Source organism: Lissotriton helveticus, chromosome 4_1 (assembly GCF_964261635.1).
Source record: "Lissotriton helveticus chromosome 4_1, aLisHel1.1, whole genome shotgun sequence".
NCBI lineage: Eukaryota > Metazoa > Chordata > Amphibia > Caudata > Salamandridae > Lissotriton > Lissotriton helveticus.
Window position 1 is genome coordinate 111,941,881 of NC_136063.1, and position 10,675 is coordinate 111,952,555.

Below are 10,675 nucleotides of genomic sequence, written 5' to 3' on the forward strand. Positions count from 1 at the left end.
TGGAAAAATCGGTTTGAAAGACACCTATATATTTCTGAGTTGGGTACAAATTACAGAGTTTAGAAACAGTATATATTTGCACATTTTCAAAATTGGGAATACTCCTATTAGCATGAGAATTATAGGTCACTTTTGAAAATGACTTTTTTTACATAATGTCTTTCATTTGGAAGGGAGAAATGCATGAAAACTCAATAGTAATAACAGTTGATTTACAAATATGAATTACCCTAAGTCTCCCAATAAAAACGGTACCTCACTTGTGTGGGTAGGCCTTGTGCCTGCGACAGGAAACGGCGCAAAATGCAACGTGGTCACACCTGAATTTCGCGGTTAAAAATTGACCCTTTTTTTGGCAAAGTGTCTTGCTGTAGTTTTTGCACCCTAGCTCTGCTGGCACCTAGGGAAACCTAGGAAACCTATACATTTTTAAAAACTATATACCCAGGGGACTCCAGGATGGGGTGACTTGACGGCCTCCCACCAAGTTCTGTTACCCATAATCCCTTGCAAACCTAAAAAATGGACCAAAAAAACAAATGTTCCCATATTTCTGTGGTGGAAAGTTCTGGAATCTGTATGGATCCACAAATGTCCTTCCATCCTGCGTTCCCCAAAGTCTTCCAAGAAAAATGGTACCCCACTTGTGTGGGTCGGCCTAGTGCCTGCGACAGGAAACGGCGCAAAACGCAATGTGGTCACACCTCTATTTCGCAGTGAAAAATGACCCTTTTTTGGCAAAGTGACTAGCTGTAGTTTTTTAACCCTAGCTCTGCCGGTACCTAGGGAAACCTAGCAAACCTATACATTTTAGAAAACTAGACACCCTGGGGAATCCAGGATAGGTTACTTGACTGCCTCCCACCAGGTTCTGCTACCCAGAACCCCTTGCAAAACTAAAAATGGACAAAAAAAACACATTTTCTACACATTCCCGTGGTGGAAAGTTCAGGAATTTGCGTGGATCCACAAATATCCTTCCACCCTGCGTTCCCCTAAGTCTTCCAAGAAAATGGTACCCCACTTGTGTGGGTCGGCCTAGTGCCTGCGACAGGAAATGGCGCAAAATGCAACGTGGTCACACCTCAATTTCGCAGTGAAAAATGACCATGTTTCAGCAAAATGACTAGCTGTAGTTTTTTAACCCTAGCTCTGCCGGCACCTAGGGAAACCTAGCAAACCTATGCATTTTTGAAAACGAGACACCCTGGGAAATTCAGGATGGGATGACTTGACTGCCTCCCACCAGGTTCTGTTACCCAGAATCCCTTGCAAACCTAGAAAATTGACCAAAAACACATTTTCTACACATTTCTGTGGTGGAAAGGTCAGAAATCTGCGTGGATCCACAAATTTCCTTCCACCCTGCTTTCCCCAAAGTCTTCCAAGAAAAATGGTACCCCACTTGTGTGGGTCGGCCTAGTGCCTGCGACAGGAAACTGTGAAAAACAAAATATGGTCACACCTCAATTTCGCAGTGAAAAATGACCCTTTTTTGGCAAAGTACCTAGCTTTAGTTTTTTACCCTAGCTCTGTTGGCACCTAGGGAAACGTAGCAAATCTATACATTTTTCAAAACTAGACACCCAGGGAATTCAGGATGGGGTGACGTGACTGCCTCCCACCAGGTTCTGTTACCCAGAATGCCTTGCAAACCTAAAAAATTGTCCCAAAAAACTAATTTTCTCTACATTTCTGTGGTGGAAAGTTCTGGAATCTGCGTGGATACAAAAAATTCCTTCCACCCTGTGTTCCCCAAAGTCTTCCAAGAAAAATGGTACTCCATTTGTGTGGGTCGGCCTAGTGCCTGCGACAGGAAACGGCGCAAAACGCAACGTGGTGACACCTCAATTTTGCAGTGAAAAATGACCATGTTTTGGCAAAGTGCCTAGCTGTAGTTTTTGAACCCTAGCTCTGCCGGCACCTAGGGAAACCTAGCAAACCTATAAATTTTTGAAAACTAGACACCCAGAGGAATGCAGGATGGAGTGACTTGACTGCCTCCCACCAGGTTCTGTTACCCAGAATCCCTTGCAAACCTAAAAAATGGACAACAAAATTACATTTTCTCAACATTTCTGTGGTGGAAAGTTCTGGAATCTGCATGGATTCACACATTTCCTTCCACCCTGCTTTCCCCAAAGTCTTCCAATAAAAATGGTACCCCACTTGTGCCTGCGACAGGAAACGGTGCAAAACGAAAGGTGGTCACACCTCAATTTCGCAGTTAAAAATGACCCTTTTTTGGCAAAGTACCTAGCTTTAGTTTTTTAACCCTAGCTCTGCTGGCACCAAGGGAATGTAGCAAATCTATACATTTTTCAAAACTAGACACCCAGGGAATTCAGGATGGGTGACTTGACTGCCTCCCACCAGGTTCTGCTACCCAGAATGCCTTGCAAACCTAAAAAATTGTCCCCAAAAACACATTTTCTCCACATTTCTGTGGTGGAAAGTTCTGGAATCTGAGTGGGTCCACAAATTTCCTTCCACCCTGCGTTCCCCAAAGTCTTCCAAGAAAAATGGTACCCCATTTGTGTGGGTCGGCCTAGTGCCTGCGACAGGAAACGGCGCAAAACGCAACATGGTCACACCTCAATTTTGTAGTGAAAAATGTTTTTGGGAAGTGCCTAGCTGTAGTTTTTTAACCCTAGCTCTGCCGGCACCTAAGAAAACCTAGCAGACCTATACATTTTTGAAAACTAGATACCCAGGGGAATGCAGGATGGAGTGACTTCACTGCCTCCCACCAGGTTCTGTTACCCAGAATCCCTTGCAAACCTAAAAAATGGGCAAAAAAACACATTTTCTCCACGTTTCTGTGGTGGAAAGTTCTGGAATCTGCATGGATCCACAAATGTCCTTCCACCCTGCCTTCCCAAAAGTCTTCCGAGAAAAATGGTACCCCCACTTGTGTGGGTCAGCCTAGTGCCTGCGACAGGAAACGGCGCAAAATGCAACGTGGTCACACCTCAATTTCGCAGTGAAAAATTACCCTTTTTTGGCAAAGTGACTAGCTGATGTTTTTAAACCCTAGCTCTGCCAACACCTAGGGAAACCTAGCATACCTATACATTTCTGGAAAGTAGATACCCGGGGGCTTTCAAGGAGGTATGGCTTGTGTGGATCCCCCAACTTTTCCTTACCCAGAATCCCCTGCAAACCTCAATTTTAGCTGAAAAAAAACTTTTTTTTCACACATTTGTGTGTGGGAAAGCGTGGCATCACTGGGCTCACACAAATTTCCTACCACCCAGCGTTTCCCCATGTCTCCCGATAAAAATGGTGCCTCACTTGTGTGGGAGGCCCAAGTAGCGGCGACAGTCAAAGGCCCAAAACATAGTGTGGCGACTTCAAAATTGCCTATGTCAAAAACACCTGCTTTTGCAAGGGGAGTAAACTGGTTTTTCGGCCCCGGGCTCGACGGCCATCTAGTGAAACCTACCAAAACCACACATGTATGAAAAGTAGACACCCGGGGGCTTGCAAGGAGGTATGACTTGCATGGATCGCCCAACATTTACTTACCCCGAATCCCCTGCAAACCTCAATTTTAGCTGAAAAAATCATTTTTTTCACACATTTGTGTGTGGGAAAGCATGGCATCACTGGGCTCACACAAATTTCCTACCACCCAGCGTTTCCCCAGGTCTCCCGATAAAAATGGTGCCTCACTTGTGTTGGATGCCCTAGTAGCCGCGACAGGCAAAGGCCCAAAACGTAGTGTGGCGACTTCAAAATTGCCTATGTCAAAAACATCTGCTTTTGCAAGGGGAGTAAACTGGTTTTTCGGCCCGTGCTCGACGGCCATCTAGGGAAACCTACCAAACCCACACATTTATGAAAAGTAGACACCCGGGGGCTTGCAAGGAGGTATGGCTTGTGTGGCTTGTATGGATCCCCAAACGTTTCCTTACCCAGAATCCCCTGCAAACCTCAATTTTAGCTGAAAGAAATCAGTTTTATCACACATTTTTGTGTGGTAAAGTGTGGCATCACAGGGCTCACACAAAATTTCTACCACCCAGCACCCCAGGTCGCCTGATAAAAATGGTGCCTCACTTGTGTGGGAGGCCCAAGTGCCTGCGACAGGCAAGGGCACTTGGAGCGCCACTCCACACACACCGCCAGCCGAGCGCCACTCCACGCACACTGCCAGCCAAGCGCCACTCCACACACCGCCAGCCAAGCGCCACTCCACGCACACCGTCAGCCAAGCCCCACTCCACGGACACTGGCAGCCAAGCGCCACTCCCCGCACACCACCAGCCAAGCACCACTCCACGCACGCTGCAAGCCAAGCACCACTCCACCCACACCGCCAGCAAAGCGCCAGCCTACCCACACCACAAAACAAAAAAAAATTGTAAATAGATACAAATCTAGTAACACAAAATCTGAAACTAAATACATTGCACTAATGCCAACCTTAAAACAGAATACACATTTTAAAAAATACACACCAGGCAGTTCATTATACCACTCATGGATACTCCCCAAAATTATTTTATGTGTGGTAAGCTCTATAACAAGCAGGCACACATAGCCCAGGGTTAGGAGGACACCCAGGGCAGAAAAGACGAGTCTCCTTCCGCAAACCTCTTCGCCAACAGACTCTACATCTCCTGGTGGGAAAGTCTTTTTTAGATGTAGGAGGAATGTAATCAGGAAAGTGGCGATCTTTCAATCGAGCCACATCCTCCACCACTCCGAATCTAGGGACACTTACTTGTTCCACAACAGAAAGGCTAGATATCACGGAGTGCTGAAACTGAAGAAATGTCAACTTGCACGCAGGAGAACACTCCTTGAAAACAATACAAGCATTAAAAGTTGCTAAGTTGAAAAAATGGATGGCCAACTTCTTATACCAAACATAGGCCTTCCGAATAGCAGTTTAAGGTTCCAACCTCTGATCTACTCTGTCAACACCACCCATGTGCTTATGGTACTACAGAATGCACACAGGTTTGTGCACATCAGCAACCTGACCCCAAACAGGCACAGGTAAAGTACTCTCATCATGGATGGTAGTCAGCATGTACAAATCCCTCTGGTACACAAATTTCACAGCTAGTAGTTCTTCACTACGCAAGGAAGTGCACTGACCCCTCTGAAGTTTTATGCAAACAAGCTATTTCGGAAAATCTTTGCGGTTAGAGCAGATTGTGCCACATGCAAAAGTGTCCACTTTAAACAATTCCTTAAACAATTGCACAGCAGTGTAGAAGTTATCAAGGTACAAATGGTGGCCTCTGTTCAACAGTATTCTAGAAAGATCCCACACAATTTTCTCTGAAACTCCAAAAGTGGACGGACAACCAGGGGGGTCAATAGTGGAATCTCTACCAGTGTACAGACGAAAATTAAAAACATATCCTGTCTTACTCTCAGACAACATATACAGTTTAATTTCATAGCGTGTCCTCTAGCTAGGGATGTACTGCCTAAAAAACAAACGACCCTTGAACAAAACCAAAGACTCATCAATAGATATTTCTTTCCCGGGAATGTAAATCTCTGAAAATCGATCAACAAAGTGATCAAGAACAGGTGGCAACGTCAAAGAATTATCCACAAAATGCAAAATGCGTAGCAAAAGTAAATACCGATCACGAGTCATAACACCTGGAAATATGGCTGTTGCCATCAAGGGACTGGAAGACCAATATGAAGCCACGTTCGGCTTCCTTACCAAACCCATCAATAAAGTCAAACCCAAAAACTTCTTTAGCTCTTCCAGATTTGTGGGAGTTCACCGGGTAGCTCTAGAGTGGGGCCTAAGTTTGTCACTGTTGTCCCTCAAAAACTGTTCAGCATACAAATTAGTCTGCTCAACAATCTCACCTAAAAACACATCATCCATAAATAACTGAAAATACTGTATAGGCAAAAAATGTTCACAATCCACTCTACACCCTGCATCACCGCTAAAGGCAGGCAACACCAGCTGCACCATGTTAGGATCAACCCAGAGTCCAGCACTTCCAGTAGGAAGACCAGCAGCCTCAGGCTGCAAACCAGAAGCCTCTTGCAACATCGGCACAGCAGTATTCTCCTCTAAAACAGACTCTTCATCTGCACTGAGAGTACCTTCATCATCCGATGATTCCATGTGGAGAGAAAACTCACTGCCAGAATCTTCCCCTCCCTCCTCTCCCTCAGACGCACTGTCAGTGTCATAAACCGGCTCAGAGGAAGATTCAAGAAGCACACCATCCACCTGCTGAGCAGTCATTCTATGGATAGCCCTAATGATTACTAATAAATAAGTATGGGCAGAAAATTCGTTCCGCTTGCGGAATTTGCAGATTTTCTGCAATTTCGCGATCCGCGAATCTCGCAAAATTGCAGAAAACTCCGCGAAATCGCGAGCGGAACGAATTTTGCAAAACTGAAGTACATGAAGCACTTACAGGGTTACAGCAAGTGCCCAAGTTGAAGCAACTTTTTTGTAACCATTTGCAAAATGGTTACAAAGAAATTAACTTCAACTTGGGCACCTGCTGTAACCCTGTAAGTGCTTCCTGAGCGGCGCCTCCAGAGTTCGTTGCCTACTTGCAACTATTCTCTGAGCCTGCTCTGACCCTCGAAGCAGGGTCAGAGAATAGTTACAAGTATGGCACAATGATCCTGTCACAAAAATTAAACCACAACAGGAAGCACTTACAGATAAGGAAGCAGGTGCTGGACTTGAAGCTCAAATTCAGTAACACATTAACCAGCCCCAAATTAATTTGTCTGGGTTGAGGCTGGGCAGGTGTGCTTTCTCCCCATAATCTACAGTGGTGAACCAGAGGGTGCTGTGATGAACCAAAGGGTGACAGTGGTGAACCAGAGGGTGGCAGTGGTGTACTAGAGGGTGGCAGTGGTGAACCAGAGGGTGCTGTGATGAACCTGAGGGTGGAAGTGGTGAACCAAAGGGTGGCAGTGGTGAACCAGAGGGTGGCAGTGGTGAACCAGAGGGTGGCAGTGGTGAAGCAGAGGGTGGCAGTGGTGAACCAGAGGGTGGCAGTGGTGAACCAGTGGGTGACAGTGGTGAACCAGAGGGTGGCAGTGGTGAACCAGAGGGTGATGTTATCAACCAGAGTGTGCTGTTATGAACCAGAGGGTGGCAGTGTTGAAACAGAGGGTGGCAGTGGTGAACCAGAGGGTGGCAGTGGTGAACCAGAGGGTGACAGTGCTGAACCCGAGGCAGCTGTGATGAACCAGAAGGGGCAGTGGTGAACCAGAAGGTGGCAGTGATGAACCAGAGGGTTGCTGTGATGAACCAGAGGGTGGCAGTGATGAACCAGAGGGTGGCAGTGGTGAACCAGAGGGTGACAGTGGTGAACCAGAGGGTGGCAGTAGTGAACCATAGGGATGCAGAGATAAACCAGAGGGTGGCAGTGGTGAACCAGAGGGTGGCAGTGGTGAACCAGAGGTTGAAGTGATGAACAAAAGGGTGGCAGTGATGAACCAGAGGGTGCTGTGATGAACCAGAAGGTGCAGTGGTGAACCAGAGGGTGGCAGTGATGAACCAGAGGGTGGCAGTGATGAACCAGAGGGTGGCAGTGGTGAACCAGAGGGTGGCAGTGGTGAACCAGAGGGTGCAGTGATGAACCAAAGGGTGGCAGTGATGAACCAGAGGGTGCTGTGATGAACCAGAAGGTGCAGTGGTGAACCAGAGGGTGGCAGTGATGAACTAGAGGGTGACAGTGGTGAACCAGAGGGTGCTGTGATGAACCTGAGGGTGGGAGTGGTGAACCAAAGGGTGGCAGTGGTGAACCAGAGGGTGGCAGTGGTGAACCAGAGGGCGCCGTGTACGCTTAGAATGCACTGTGCCTTACAGCGCGGGTGCGGGTGGATATAATTCTAACGATAGTCTCTCGAGTAGTAAGCTACTACAGATTTAAGATATCCGTCTAAGCCTTTCAGGATCCAGGCACTCGATCTAATAACCCACGAGCGAGACTGTATCAAAAGGAGCGGGGTGTGGCTACCTACCACTCTAACATGGCCGCCTGCATTACTAACCTTTGGGCTCCTGCTACTTCAGCGCGCTTTCCTCACTTAATTGAACAATCAATCAATTACTCTACTCTATAAAAACGCGCCGCCCTCTGCCTCCCTCACATCCACGGAAGCCGCAGACGAAGGAGGAAGCACGAGCGTGCGAGGGGCTCAGTAAGTACGGCATAGCCGTTTGAATAGGACGAACCTTGTGTCTCAGTTAGACCCTTCCCTTCTGATACTTGGCAAACATCTGATGGGACAGAAATTCAATGCATTCCCTCTCTCTCCCCTCTGTAGTTGGGACCCCATTTTACCCTTCTGTCTTAAGCTGGCTCATGAGGCACTGACTCCTCCAATGATAAGTATGCATTTGAATACCTCTACTCCTGGCTATTAACATCCCCCATGTGCCACATTTCTGTGTGTGAGTGTATGTTTTCTCAGGATGTGCTCAAATCTCCTTCACTGCTTATGCATGATCCCAACATTCCAACTGGTATATATGTTTGTGTGTCTCTTTCTCCCTTACAGGTGACTTAGAGTTAAGCGCACTTTGGGATCGGCGCAATTATAATAAGTTTTTCTTATCTTGCAGGCATACTACATTATTAGTGTGAAAGCAAAAATGTGTCGTAATTATTAATTGTAGTTACACACATAGTTAATCGTATTTCACTTTTCTTGTATATACACTTTTTTCTACCTCTGTGGAGAAACACTAGTGAGTGACAGGGGGATCTTCCCCTAGGTCCTGACGAAGAGGCCTCACGCCTCGAAACATGTTGACCCACATAGGAGAGAGAGCCCATTAATCTGCTCCATCTCTCCGCTTCACTTTTCTTTTTAACAATACCAGCCAGTGTTTAATAAAATTTATTTTTTCCACTAGGCCAGGTATTTTTTAACGACTCACACTTTATATCACTCCTGACCCCACTGACACTCACTCCCAACACATAGCACCTCCACCTAAAGGTGCTCCAGCGTAGTCGCTTGTCGCAGCACTGCCCCGCCCCGCAGCGGGACGGGAAGACCCCGATGATGAAGCATGACACCAAGGGCCCTTTTGGTGTGTGAGGGGTATTTTAACAAAGAAGGTGTTTTCCAATGACATCCGGATATACACCCACCCAATGTGAGGTGGCCCTTTTTGGTGAACCAGAGGGTGACAGTGGTGAACCAGAGGGTGGCAGTAGTGAACCAGAGGGATGCAGAGATAAACCAGAGGGTGGCAGTGGTGAACCAGAGGGTGGCAGTGGTGAACCAGAGGGTGAAGTGATGAACAAAAGGGTGGCAGTGATGAACCAGAGGGTGCTGTGATGAACCAGAAGGTGCAGTGGTGAACCAGAGGGTGGCAGTGATGAACCAGAGGGTGGCAGTGATGAACCAGAGGGTGGCAGTGGTGAACCAGAGGGTGGCAGTGGTGAACCAGAGGGTGCAGTGATGAACCAAAGGGTGGCAGTGATGAACCAGAGGGTGCTGTGATGAACCAGAAGGTGCAGTGGTGAACCAGAGGGTGGCAGTGATGAACTAGAGGGTGACAGTGGTGAACCAGAGGGTGCTGTGATGAACCAAAGGGTGGCAGTGGTGAACCAGAGGGTGGCAGTGGTGAACCAGAGGGTGGCAGTGGTGAACCAGAGGGTGGCAGTGGTGAACCAGAGGGTGGCAGTGGTGAACCAGAGGGTGGCAGTGGTGAACCAGTGGGTGACAGTGGTGAACCAGAGGGTGGCAGTGGTGAACCAGAGGGTGATGTTATCAACCAGAGTGTGCTGTTATGAACCAGAGGGTGGCAGTGATGAACCAGAGGGTGGCAGTGGTGAACCACAGGGTAAGAGTGCTGAACCCGAGGGAGCTGGACCTGTGATGAACCAGAAGGGGCAGTGGTGAACCAGAAGGTGGCAGTGATGAATCAGAGGGTGGCAGTGGTGAACCAGAGGGTGACAGTGATGAACCAGAGGGTGCTGTGATGAACCAGAGGGTGGGAGTGGTGAACCAAAGGGTGCCAGTGGTGAACCAGAGGGTGGCAGTGGTGAACCAGAGGGTGGCAGTGGTGAACCAGAGGGTGGTAGTCGTGAACCAGTGGGTGAAAGTGGTGAACCAGAGGGTGGCAGTGGTGAACCAGAGGGTGCTGTTATCAACCAGAGTGTGCTGTTATGAACCAGAGGGTGGCAGTGATGAACCAGAGGGTGACAGTGCTGAACCCGAGGGTGGCAGTGGTGAACCAGAGGGTGTTGTGATGAACCAGAGGGTGCTGTGATGAACCAGAGGGTGGCAGTGATGAACCAGAGGGTGGAAGTGGTCAACCAGAGGGTGACAGTGGTGAACCAGAGGGTAAGAGTGCTGAACCCGAGGGAGCTGGACCTGTGATGAACCAGAAGGGGCAGTGGTGAACCAGAAGGTGGCAGTGATGAATCAGAGGGTGGCAGTGGTGAACCAGAGGGTGACAGTGATGAACCAGAGGGTGCTGTGATGAACCAGAGGGTGGGAGTGGTGAACCAAAGGGTGCCAGTGGTGAACCAGAGGGTGGCAGTGGTGAACCAGAGGGTGGCAGTGGTGAACCAGAGGGTGGTAGTGGTGAACCAGTGGGTGACAGTGGTGAACCAGAGGGTGGCAGTGGTGAACCAGAGGGTGCTGTTATCAACCAGAGTGTGCTGTTATGAACCAGAGGGTGGCAGTGATG